Genomic DNA, 14,102 nt, shown 5'->3' with positions numbered 1-14,102 from the left:
AAGTCAATCCTGGACTCAAGCGATGTTCTAACCATCGTGATGGCAGACAATATATCCTGCAGAGTGGGTTCCAGGGAGCGTGTCCTCTCCTGGTCTTGTCCGGCAAAGTCTTCAGCATCCTTGTCTCCAGGCCCGCACCTCTATTCCAGGCAAACATTTCCAGTTTGGCCTGCGTTGAGGCCTTCGTGTTCCCTCCACCAGCCATTGTTTCTCCTCAGTCCAAAGAGGCCCCCCGCTTCAATGATCGGCTTGTGCTGGAAGGTAGAGGGGTCACAACTGTAAGGCTAGCCCACGAGAAAAAAACGCTATCCCTGTCCACTCTTTGGTCACTTCATGGGTCCCCCTGGGCAGCAATCGATCTGCAGACTGGATGCTGCCCCACTCGTCTCAGGGTCAAAGGAGTTGTGTCATGCCATACACCATGCTGATCTGTTGACTTCGGTGAGATGTATCAAGAAATTATGGCCCAGTTGCAGATTGTGATTGTGGATCATAGGGACTGATGTGAGCCTGTGTAGACCTGTGATGACGCAGTCCTCAAAGACCACACTTCTGAAGCTTGTGTTTTCACATGCCCACCATAGCAGAGTGTCCGAGTTGCAAGGGTATTTAATAGGTGCATCCACTCAGGGAGCCACTCACCGTGCTCTCAAGTTACTGGGGCCTCCAGCCAACACAGATGTTTTCAGGAGAGCCAATGGAAGTGGCAGCTGAGACCGCCGGGAGCTCCGTCGCTTATGTCAGTTTTGCTTGGTCCACTATCAATGGATCCCTTCCAGAGAGTTAGGGGAGTCCGGCAGTTTCAGTGTAGTTGAGCCATTCCTCTCTTGCCCGGAGAACAGTGCATTTAGCCAACCACTGCTGCATCGGATCTGCTATTCCTCCTAGGCCGATGTCACAGCATTTATAGGTAAGTGTCGGGGTCTCGTTCAGCTCAATTCACCCTCCGGCCCTGGGCCGGTCATTTACAAGCACGGGTTGTTCCGGAGGGCCCGTTCTGCCACACAATCATTCGATACTGCAGAGTACCCTGCTCCACTGCCAGGATCAACGTTTGGAGGTAGCCATGGGGGCAATGTCTTGATCTCAGCTTCCCCGCTATCAAATTTGCTTGTTTCTTCAGCAGAGATGCACCGGGTGGGCTCTTGTGTCCAAGTAGGTAACCTGGTGTCACTAGAGTTCAGATCAGTGGCGGATAGTTATGCGGAATGGGCGCCCTAAAGATGAGCTGCTTTAGGCTGCTGCCATTTTTCAATTTCAACTTACATGATGTGCCAGTGGTAGTTGCTGAGTGCTGTTTTGTGACCTGCTCTGTCGAATGGATCCTTGGTGATGCACCATCACTTTTCGAGTAGGAGATAGTTGTGCTTGGTGAGTTTGAGCTCTAGGCTGTTCCAGCCTGCTTGTTTTGAAGTTCTGTTGGTTCTTACTAGTTTCAGAGGGGCAAATATTTTGGCGCATTTGTTGATCCCGAAGGAGAAGTTGTGGATGGCTTGGGTGAGACTGGCCAACAAGTCTTGTGGTGTGGTGCTATGAGTCTGCGTCAATTGGTTCTCGGTTACTTTGCCCCAGCTATGGTGGGTGGCACTGTGGTGCTTGGTGATGGTGTGCTGGGTGTCAGAGATGGTAAAGTGGATGACTTAGTGGTCAGACCAGGTGAGCTCCAAGAGACAAAACTATGGCAGCACTTTACTTCGTAGAAACAGGGCTATTCCAAACCACTGTATTAGTATCTGGTGGAATCAACATGTATATACAATTTACACACAATAAGGTTTTTACTGATTTGAATGAAGCTTTTCATGAATTGCCTCAAGTACCACATGTGTTTTGAGTAATTGATGGCACAAATATTTCTTTAGTGCCAATAAACAACAGAGAACAACTCAAATGTAATCTTGACATCTTCCATTCAATCACAGTGCAACGTCTGTGTCTGTCTTTTCCAGGGTCAACACGGGTCTTCTTTGTACTTTGAAACTGCACCATATACCTGCAAATGCCACAGCTGTGAAATGTCCAAATGAAGATGACATTGTGGAGGAACCTAAAACAGATTAACGAAAATACATTACCTGTCCTACATAACATGATGGAAACATTACAAAGGCAATTTGTGGAGGACATAGTTTCACAAAACAATCAGAGGAAAACATGGTAACTGAAGACAGTACTCAACAAGTCCACACTTTGATCAACAAGCACATTTGGCCAGTTTTTCCATAAAGATACCCTTCCTGCAACTTACCACCACACATATCTCTCATCAACATATCAATAATTTGTGATATGGTGAAAGACATAACATGTAAAGATATACTTTGATTTACATGAGAATGAGTTGCCAATGAAATCTCAACGTACGTCTACTCCTTCCTCTTCCCCACTATCATCTTCATTTGGCAAATCAGGATCCTAACCCGGAGCTTCTTCATGGTCCCCATCTTCTGCAATGTAAGGAATTTTCCATTGTAGGAGAATGTTATGGAGCATGCAACAGGTCATGGTGAATTGGAACACCTTACAAGGTGAGTAGATTAGGTCTCCATCAGTTTTGTGCAGACAGCAAAATCTAGCCTTTAGGAGCCCAAAACCCTTCTCTACTGGCTGTCATGTTTTCCACTGGCCTCATTAAAGTGAACTTCCCCTGATGTTGTTGAATTCTTTAGTAGTGCCAAACAACAGAGCAAAAATATAACACGCAGTTTATTACTCTAGAAATTACCCTAACAATGACATGAGAGTTTGTACTTACCAAGAGGTCAATCTCTCTCAGCTCCAAGTTGTGACATTTCCAGGGGTGAGAGGCTGTTACATAGTACAAAGGAATTACGGACAGAGAAGGGGAAATGGGCACACAGGGTTGTGATGTACAAATCCGGTACTAAGAGAACATGCATGCTGATTGAATGGAAGTGTTTTTTATTCCAGTAGACCGGTTCTCTGGCATGTTGTGGGACTAAGGCAACATGTGTGTAAAAATGTCACCCTTCTGTGGAGAGGTGTGGCTCACTGGTTAGAGGCGGCAGACCCGAGTGCAGAGAACGGCCCGGGACCAGGGTTCGATTCCCGACGCGGCAGGGTCTTGGACCAGGATCAGCGGACTGATAATTCTCGCATCGGTGCCTACTCCGACCAGGGAGCACACTCGGCAACTCTGGGCATTAGCTTGCCTCATCTCCACAACGGCCCCACACAAACGCCGGGGATGCCTGGTTTCACCTTGGAGACCCCCAGGAGGGACTATCTCACAGGGAAAGCCAGGACGGGTTCCCCAGCGGTCTATAGCGCTACGAGGCCTCCGGGTAGCAGTGCGCTTTACAAGACACAACAATTTACAATTTACAATTCTCATTGACTAAATCCTGTTGTAGGGGACACTGGATGAAACTGTTGATGTATCTCATTATTGAAGAAAGAAATTCGTGGAGCACACCACAAACAGCTAGTTGTGACATGCAAACAGAATGTCTGACATAATATCGACAGACAGAATATCGAAATGCAAAAATATCGGAGCAAAAATATCGACAGCAAAAATATCGGAATCCTATCTTCATTAAGGTAAGTACAAAAATATCGAAAAAATAATATCGTAGTACAAAAATATCGGAATCAAAAATATCGTTTTTTTAAATGTATTATTAATAATGTAAAAATAATTTTAAAATGCATATAATTTTACAAATATTAAATAAAAATATTAAAACAAAATTAAAACTAATACATATACATTTAAAATAAATAAAACACTTAATAATTTAATGTAATTTTTTTTTTTAATGTAATTTATTTGATTTAATGTAATATTTTTTTGTTTTTACCCTGTACGCCTGTACCCCAAAAACCCAAAACTGACCCTGAAACCTAAAAATACCCCTTTGCCCAAAAACTGAAAACTGACCCTTATCCCTAAAAATACCCCTTTACCCAAAAACTGAAAACTGACCCTGAACCCTAAAAATACCCCTTTACCCAAAAACTGAAAACTGACCATGAACCCTAAAAATACCCCTTTACCCAAAAACTGAAAACTGACCCTGAACCCTAAAAATACCCCTTTAGCCATGAACTGAAAACTGACCCTGAACCCTAAAAATATCCCTGTACCCCAAAAACCTAAAACTGACCCTGAAACCTAAAAATACCCCTTTGCCCAAAAACTGAAAACTGCCCCTTATCCCTAAAAATACCCCTTTACCCAAAAACTGAAAACTGACCCTGAACCCTAAAAATACCCCTTTACCCAAAAACTGAAAACTGACCATGAACCCTAAAAATACCCCTTTACCCAAAAACTGAAAACTGACCCTGAACCCTAAAAATACCCCTTTACCCATGAACTGAAAACTGACCCTGAACCCTAAAAATACCCCTTTACCCAAAAACTGAAAACTGACCCAGAACCCTAAAAATACCCCTTTACCCAAAAACTGAAAACTGACCCTGAACCCTAAAAATACTCCTTTACCCAAAATTAATTAATATTATTTAATTACCAATTAATTATTAATTAACAATAACAATAAAGTAAATATATTAGCACATTAGCTGTAATTAATTTAATTTAATAATTAATATTATTTTTCCCAATTAATTAAGAATAACAAAAAATTATATATAAAAAAATTACTATAATTAATGTAATTAAGTAATTAATATTAATTAATTACCAACTAATTAATAATTATAAATATGTACAATATTATTTTAATTAATTAACTAATTAATATAAATTAATTACCAATTAATTATTAATTAAAATATGTACAAACATATATCAATTAATTAATTATTATTAAATTACTTCCCACCCTATTCCCCTATAAACCCATAACCCGCTACAGAACATATTTATCGATTAATCAATTAATTAAAATAATTAAAAATTATTTCTCAATTAATTAATTAATAATTCCCACTAATTAATAATTAATTTAACATAATTAAATTACTTCCCACCCTATTCCCCTATAAACCCACAACCCGCTACAGTAGTAAAAGACAATATTTAATTAAATTACATTAAAAATAAATAATAAAACATAATAAATACAATATAATATACACTAAATTTATTTAAAAATTGATATTAGTAACATCGAAGTTATTTATTTCGATATTATTGACATCGATATTTAAAACTTCGATATTACTGATATCATACTAATATCGATATTAAGACTGTCGATATTACTTACCTTCGATATTTTGTCCCATCGATATTTAAACTTCGATATTTTTGTATATCGATATTTAAAAATCGATATTTTGTCTGTGTACCATGCAAACATATAATGCCACTGTGTATTGGAAAGAACCTGTGGCCACAAAATGATGTGCTGCCATGAGTTTGATAACTTGTGTAAAAGATGTGGGATTCCTGTTGTGAGGCTGAAGATCTGGCTGCAGCCGATGGCATCAATTTGTTATGGCTTGCCTATTCAACGCAAACTTCTTGATTATATCCTTTTTTTCATAATATCCAGGTCTGGAAATGGGCAGTACACCGGAAGCTGTTATCTCCTCACTCCCCCAGGGTTCATATATCTACACTGCAAAAACATGTGAACATTTATTACATCATCCACAGCAACATATCTGATAAGTAACACAATAGTAATGTAAAGTTTCAATATATATACAGTTTTATACATATTTTGAACCAACATTTGCTTCTTGCCCCGTATCCATCACAAATTACATTTGTGGCCTTGATATCAATCTTTACAATGTTGCAGGGATTCTGCACATATACCGAATGATGCGGAGGAAACCAGGACCTCGTAGATAGTGGTATACCAACCTATCACCTTGGTGCCCAAAATTTCAAAAACTGACTAGCAATAGTGTCTCATTCATTCTCTGACTGACAGCTATGCTACCAATGATTAGACAACCTAGAACACAACACTTCCGACTCTCTCAGGTATTGGGGGAGCAGCCAGGGCAACTCTTTTGCTCACTCACTCATTCTTGTCCAGAATAAGAGAATTCAGAGTCACGGTATAGTTTAAAATATTTATTTTAACTAATGCGCTCTATGGTACAGTAAATGTGTCATTACTAGCATCAAAATGCATAGAAATAATATTGTCAGCATTGTCAAACTTCAATAGAATACAAAAAGGGACATCATTTTATAAAGACAGTGGAAAAAGAGCTACAGTGCCTAACCACCCTCCCTGTGCTAAGATATAGCCTATTATAAAAGAAAAGACCTCTGGGCTTTGTCAGCAGACTCCATACCTCAAGGCTTAGATGAACGGTTCACATTTCAGGACAAGCACAGCTCTTCTCTCTGGAAAGGTGTCTCTCCAAATGCGTGAACAACATGCTTAGCTTGCAATATTAAAGCATTAGCTTTTCTGTAGTGCAGCTGTGTATCATTTTATGTCTAGGTGCAAGGGACTGACCAAAACAGAATAACTAGGGGCATTGTTTATCGACCTGGTACATCGTGTGCAGACCAAACCTCAGAGCACAGCAGAGGATGCGAAAAGCAGACAGTTCTCATGTGAAAATGGCTCAAAAAAGACTTGCAAAAAAAAAGGCATGTAGTGTTATGTGCAAAAGCAGCCTCATGGCAGCGAAACCCATGCTAACTTAGATATGTTGAGAATGAACACACCATCCATACTCAAAAATAGATATGTATTTGATACATTTCAAATGTATATCTACACATTTTTATTTACAATTTCTTTTCAAATGTTTCCACCAAAATGACCATCAATGGAGGTGTATACAACTCAATGCTAATATCGTGTTCCAGCACAGAAACACACTACATATAAATGTTTCTTTTAACAAATATAACCATCCATCGAAGTGTGGTTATATGAACACACTAGGCCCCATTTGGAGTGGTGGTGATGCACTTAATATTAATTAACACACTAGCTTGAACTCCTAAAATAGGACATTTGAAATGCGATGGCGGTGGTGAAAGTCAACAGTGCTCTGGGCAGTAAACTCCACGATGAACACAGCTATAGGCGAATGTTGCTGACCTGAATGTTAGAAGGACAATGGGTATGACTGTCTCCTCTGACGATTGTATATGTTGCATACATGTATGCGGCATCTGGAAAAATAGCTTACTTGCTTTCTAAATCTGCTGCTATCAAGACCTTTTCCACTATTGCTTTTGTTTGTCACCTCTATGAGCAAACATGCCAGATCAAGTAGGTGAGAGGGCCCCTGATTATCACCGGAGGAGGTGGTGTTGCTGGCAAATGAGGTCCGTTCCGCGTATAGCCAACTCTATGGCTCACCAGAGGATCAGGTACATGTCTGAATAAAAAATGTGAATCTGTCTAACTGGTTAATTTCCATTTACACATGCTACAATGTGCTGTTGAGTTTCAGTTTGAAGTGTGGTCATTGGTGTTAAGTGTCACATAGTGTGGTCCTTACATATGATGTAGAGATCAATGCATGTATATATTTGTTATACTTGTGTTAATTTGGCAACTCACATCATGGTAAATGGAAAACCACTTACATACTCTTTGCAACTGGAGATTTGTATGTACTCTGTAAAAAACAATTAAAGATGATGTTAGCTTTTTGTATAGTCCCACAATACCCTCAGCCTAGACCGGGGCTCTCCAAACTGTTGTTTAGGAGCTACCTGTAGCTACCAGACACATTCAGGGTAGCACACAGACTTGAGGTAACTTATTGGATGAGCACAAGGTTACCCTTTGTTGTAAAAGTTGGGGAAATGCGATGTTCATGTGGCATCAGTATCATCAGGCTGCAGATAGTAAGCCCTGACAATGAGCATTGCTAATTCAGAGTCATAGGCCATGCTGGGCCTGAGTCACAGGGTTAAACAACTGAAGCACTTAGGTACAGCTTTGAAGAAGATATATCCTTTGCAGATCAAATTTTTGGTGTGCTCAAGTTTGCCACTGAATGCTTTTAAAAAGACAACAGTTGAAAGGAAAATATTCCAGACTTCTTGCGCTAACACTTCTTTTGCAAAGGCTCACATGTTAAAATATGTTATGCCCAAACTTCAGGTCCCTTCTTCACAGTGGCCACTATTCACTGTGTCATACATGTTATTGTTTAGCCTTCAGTAGTTCACAATCCCTTGGACTGATCAGACGTGGGTCAAATCACATATTATGTAGGGACCCCTTGGATGCATGATATCGCAGACCTGGCTTAGTGTGTTTAAACCAGGACATGAATTGGGGATGGGCAACAGGTCACTGCCAAAGTGTGAATGAGAACATAGGTGTGAGGTAGCATTTGATAATGCACATGTTGTATACCATCTCATGAGTACTGATAGCTGTATAGCTAAACAATGTGGGGTGCTGAGCTGTTCCTTTAGAAAAAGGACTGTGTGTATCTGGCGTGGCCGGAGGTGAAGATGTGACACCTTTGGGCATCCATTTTGTTGGATATATTTGCCTCACACACCCATATGGGTGTCATGCTTCATCATTGGCGTTGCTCCTCGTCGGGGAGGCGGTGCAATCCCCGACGGGCTCACCTCTGAGAGGGGCTCTTTGGAGGAGATCTTTTAAATCCAACTGCCTTATGGTGAAGTGCGGGTGTGCGGGTGGTATATTGTGTAGCCTGGGAAGTGATTTAAAATGTAGTAGAGGGTACCGGAAACTACTTTATTCTGGGGGTCCCCTACTGCAATTAAAAGCGTGAATCTAACTCACTAAGTGCCAACCAGTTAGGTATAGTGGCCCTAGATGAGATTAGGAAATGAATGTCATGTCCTCCCAATGTGTGAAGGGGCGCATGATACACACCCTGAACTCCCAATGGCCTGCATCCTAGCAGTGGCATATCCAGAGCTTGATGGGCAGTTGAGGGCCCAACAGCAGCAACAAAGGGGTAAGTCCTAAACCTTGTTTTGCATGTTACATGACACAATTTATGTACAGGTTAGAATTCTCCCATCAACATTATGTGGAACCCATGTCCAATGCACAAGAAGATGTATAATGATGTGCTGTTTCTATTGACTTTTGAACAGGACCCTACATGATTGTTGTCCACAACTAATGTACTATCCTGAGCAGACACATGGCTGCGTAAACTCCACATATACAGTAGTTTGATGCGATGGGGGAAATTTGCACTCAACTATTGTGTCAGGTGTGATTCCTCTTAAGTAATGTAGATGATGTGATGGTAGTCTTAGGACATACTTAGCACTTCTGATGCAGTGGATCCACCAGACATCACATTGGTAAGTTGGGACACTTGAGATGAGAGCCAAAATCACATCACAAGTGATGTGAGCATCACATCACATCACACATTTGGCGAATTAGGAGGATATCTCCCTCTTTTACAAATATGTGTGTGTAAGCTAGTATGTATGTTGATAAATAATTGTTATAGACATACAATTATTGTGAAAACACAGACAGGAATGTGTACACATTGGTGTACACATATCCTAAATCATTACTTAATGTCCTTCATCATATTCAGATGATAAAGTCAAGGAGGGAGATACAAGGCTGACTTCCACAGAATTATCAAGATTGAAAGTTCCATGACCTGTGTATAGATGTATTCAATAAGGTAACCTCAAATTTAGGCCAGGCTCATGGCGCATTATCCAACTGTTGACATGCATCAAGGTGTGATATGTTGCCTAATCTGAGTTTTATGTGAGTGTCTGAATTTTTATGACATGGGAATTGGTGTGTGAGAAAAATATACTGTGATGTTATAGTTATAAAACATTTTGAACTACAGTGAACGCCAACATATTTAGTAGAGCAGTTTCACTGAGAAACTTAAGACTTCAGCTGATTAAAGGCTATTAGGAGTTAAATGTGAGAATATTTTTGCTCAGTACTAAAATGAATTAGGAATTCTTTGAGGGCTATGTTTTTGCTGTTGAAGTTATTTGTCATTCCCCCAATATTTTGTTTAGACTGTCATTGACAGTCTAATTAATTATGTGATACATTTCAAACCTACTTCAGTGCAGTGTTGATTAATCAATTTTGACTGTTGACATGTACTTTAGTTTTTTGTAGTACATGTTACCATTGTGAAATGCCCAAAGAAAGATGACAGTATTTGAGATAATACTAATATTGGTCCCACAGTGCTTCATTTCTGAACTCTAATTATTTCATAAACACATTTATGAAACTGAGCACTATGCTGAATTTAGGGCCTTGCGAAGACACTCCACAAAGGTACTTTTGGGTGACATCAGTCCACTTTTCTAATCTTCAAAGGCCAAAGATATTGAGGTGTGAAACTGTTCCTGAAGATACATAATGATGGATTTGAGACAAGAACATACATGATATAAGATGTATAAGGAGGAAAGACATATATGTGACCAAATTTTTCTGAATATGTTGTATACATGCATTTGCTCATGCTAATGGTGAAGCAACTGCTGAGAGCCTTGAAGCAGGTAAAATAAGTGAACTCCAAAAATGTTTTTGATCAGTTTACACAGATTTGTTTAACCTATTGTATATCTCGTTTCAGCCTCATCCAGGGCAAGTGATGGAGAAAGAGGCAACATTGACTGGGAAGCAGCTGGCCATAGTGGTTCGGTTGCTGAAACCACTGACACCAAGGGACCCATTGGCCCGGAGGATGAGGGGAGTGCAACTAAGGATGCCTCCTCGCCAACCTCTTCTTCTGAGGCATCTTCCAGGGGACACTACCTAGTGATAGCGGACCCATCAGTAACTTTGACAAATTCGTTCTTGTCCTCCTCCCCCCAGTACCATCTCCACCGTCAATGTTGTTCCCAACCAGTTGGCTGTAGCACCCACCTCTAAGAGGGGTGGTATCTCTTTCGCTGTAGGCATCTCCCCCTGCTCCTGTGCTTAATGGGGAGCTCTTTTGCCATCCTCAGGAACATCTCTGTAGATAAGACTGCACTACTGAATGCAATCTAGGGGCTTGGCAGCCATTTACAACAAATAGTAGCCTACCTAGAAGGCATTCACAGTGCAATCTCCAGCCCACAAATCTCTTTTCAGAGTCTGGCTTCCTCATTCACCACAGTCTCCCATCCATCACAACCTTGTGGTACAAATCCAGTCCCTTCTCCATAATAATTACCTATTCCCCGACCTATACGAAGCACACGCACACATTAACATGTACCCATTCATACTGACACAAGCTGTACACCCACACAGAAAACTACATCACAAAAAAACACTTATATTCATACAAACATACAGACACCACATACACCACGTCCACACTTACAACCCCTGCCCCCATCACATCCTCACACACCACACATACCACCATACCCACAGTTGCCACCCCCACTACATTACACCCACCTCACCTCAGACACCACCAAACCTACATGCACTCCCTGGCCACCATCACACAAACATACCACAGATACCACCACACCCACAGCTACCCCCACCACTATCGCATCCACACACACTACAGACACCACCACAACCACATGCACTACTACATAAACATGCCCAACACCCGCATTCACACCCAGCATACTTACAGCATACCAGCCACAGACAAACCTACCTTACAGTGCACACCTAAAGAAAAAAACATACACAATTAAGCACACAACAAGACATACAGTACATGACACACTCAAACTTACAAAACATACTCCAGACCAATAGGCAACTGCACCCTCAACAGCCACAGCCACATCACACACTGGTACTCCCTTTACCTCCCAAATCCCACTCCCTCCCAAACAGCCTACCAACTTCCCCATAGAGGATTCCAGTTTTTACCTTACCCTAACTCCTGCCAAACCTCCAACCTCCTCTACCAAACAGCATTCTGATGCTTCCACACCCAACCCCCCTTCTAAGTCCTCCCTACAAAAAAAGCCCATCCACCCCTTTCACTTCCCAATGCACCCATTCAAAAAGGAAAACCACCCCTTCCACTTCCCAAACCACCCCTTCCAAATGGAAATCAACCCCTTCCCAACATAAGGACACCCCTCCTAAACCAAAACACCCTTCCATGTAATATCTGTTAGGTGCTTGCCCTGCCCAGTAGAAGCCCCTTCCCGAGAAAGTTCCCCATGGCGGTGCAGTAGGAGGCGAGCTTTGAGTCACATCCCATTGCACTTAACTTTTTTTAGATTTGACCACATTGCCCTGGATTTACTTTTCCTTAGTTATTGTTTGCTTCCTAGCACTGTTGCAGTGTTAGATGTGAATTTCATATTTAACTTGATGGCAGGTTATACAATATATTTTTGAAAGTCTACTTTGCTATGTGCATACATCATTGTAATGGCCACTCGCATCACCTAATTGATGTGACATTTTTTTATTTGGATTTGTTACTACAGGTGTGTTTGTTTGACCTTGATTGCTAATCAGTATGGAAAGGTTTGTATCTATTGTACTTCACTCCTGTGCAGGACTTGCACTAGACGAGGAGAAACGTTGCATGGTTGGATATGTTGCAGGATTTAAATTAGGCTCTATCTAGAGCAATGCTAACATCGTTTCATTGCACCTATCCCTATGATGTATGTTGCATTTGTTTTTATGTGGGTAAGTTGGATACTTCTTTATGCACACCAGGAGGGTGTTTTTTACCTATATTTTGATATCCTTTTTTGTGCATGTGATCATTTTTAGGTATGAATTTTCCAAAAAATGTACTACAATTTGAGAGATGTTACAGGTATATTCATTTGAAATTCTAACACATAAAGATTACCCACATATGCATTGCACATTGATATGATATTGCTTGTACTTAGTATTTTTTATTGTATGAGTCCTGTGCTTATGTTGACTGACAATTCAATGAGAACAGGTAATAGTGGGGCTTACTTCTGTTTTGGTTTTCTATGTCATCAAGAAGCAGCAACAGGACTTGTAGGATTGGATCCAGGATGGTAAAGGAAGTATGAAAGTAAGTTCAGCTGAGTTTGTACTTTATATCTGTTCCATTCCACCAACTCAGGTATGGAAGTTTTACCACCACAGGCACCTTGACATAAAGACATATCATTTTTTTTTAAAGGGTTTATATAGCGCTAGCTAAACCCGGAGGTATCAAAGCGCTGTACATGAGCATCAGATCATAGTTATAGGTTACATCGTTACAAAGGTTACACAGTTATTAGAGCAAGGCAACATAGTTACTAATAAACAATAAGCACAAATACGTAAGGGGAAAAGCAAGCAAGGGAAAAGATTCAGAGGAGGGGGAAACAGGTAAGAAGGTGGGAAAGAGGAGGGGAGGGTGAAGGACACCGCATGGAAAGAGGAGAGGAAGGGCGACTGGCACACAAACCGGTAGACGAGTCAAAGTAACGCCCAAAGTCCAGTAAGCTGTGATCCCAGGGGAAGTGGTATCACTTCCCTAGCTCAGTTGCAGGAGGCTCCCTTTAAGCAATGGATTCTCTCAGAGGGGTCTCTGAGATTCCAAGGCCTACATACTGGATTCTTCCACAAAAAGGGGAGAGGGAGTGCTTTGGCAAGAGGTGCCATATCATACCTCAGCTGTGAGTTGCTCCCTTGGCGCAGTGGACTCTCTCAGCGGGATCTAGATGGTCTTAACTAAGCCATGAGCAAAAGCAGGATGTTACTTAACAAAATAGGGCCAATAATTATAGTTGCACCATGCAGTATGAATTTATCATGTGGAACATAGATAGCACTGCTCAAAGCAATTCATTTTGTAAACTAGGTTTATTTGTCCAATCTGTATGCACGTATAGTCTGAAAAAAATAAAAAAAATAAAAAAGGCTGGAATGCTAAAAAAAGGGTTAAAAAAAAAGGAAAAAAAATGTATTCAGGCTGTACGATTACCATGATTAGGTATATTTATTTTAGCACTGGCCAGGAGACGCACATTCATCAAATAGACTCTTATGGAGTCTACACACGTCACTTTGGGGTTTGGGGTGGGGGGAGGCGGGGGGAGGATGGAAGTCCGGGGGTTTGGGGTTGGGGAATGGGGGGAAAGGTATTAAAAAAAGCAATTCCATATGTACAGTGAATACGCAAGTGATAGGAATGTTTTTGCTAATGGATAAGAAGAGAAGAACATATATCATACATCAGTCATCTAATCAAAATATACCATGGGGAGGGTGAAATTATGCTCT

This window comes from Lissotriton vulgaris, chromosome 3_2 (assembly GCF_964263255.1).
Source record: "Lissotriton vulgaris chromosome 3_2, aLisVul1.2, whole genome shotgun sequence".
Taxonomy (NCBI): domain Eukaryota; kingdom Metazoa; phylum Chordata; class Amphibia; order Caudata; family Salamandridae; genus Lissotriton; species Lissotriton vulgaris.
This window is presented reverse-complemented; position numbering follows the sequence as displayed.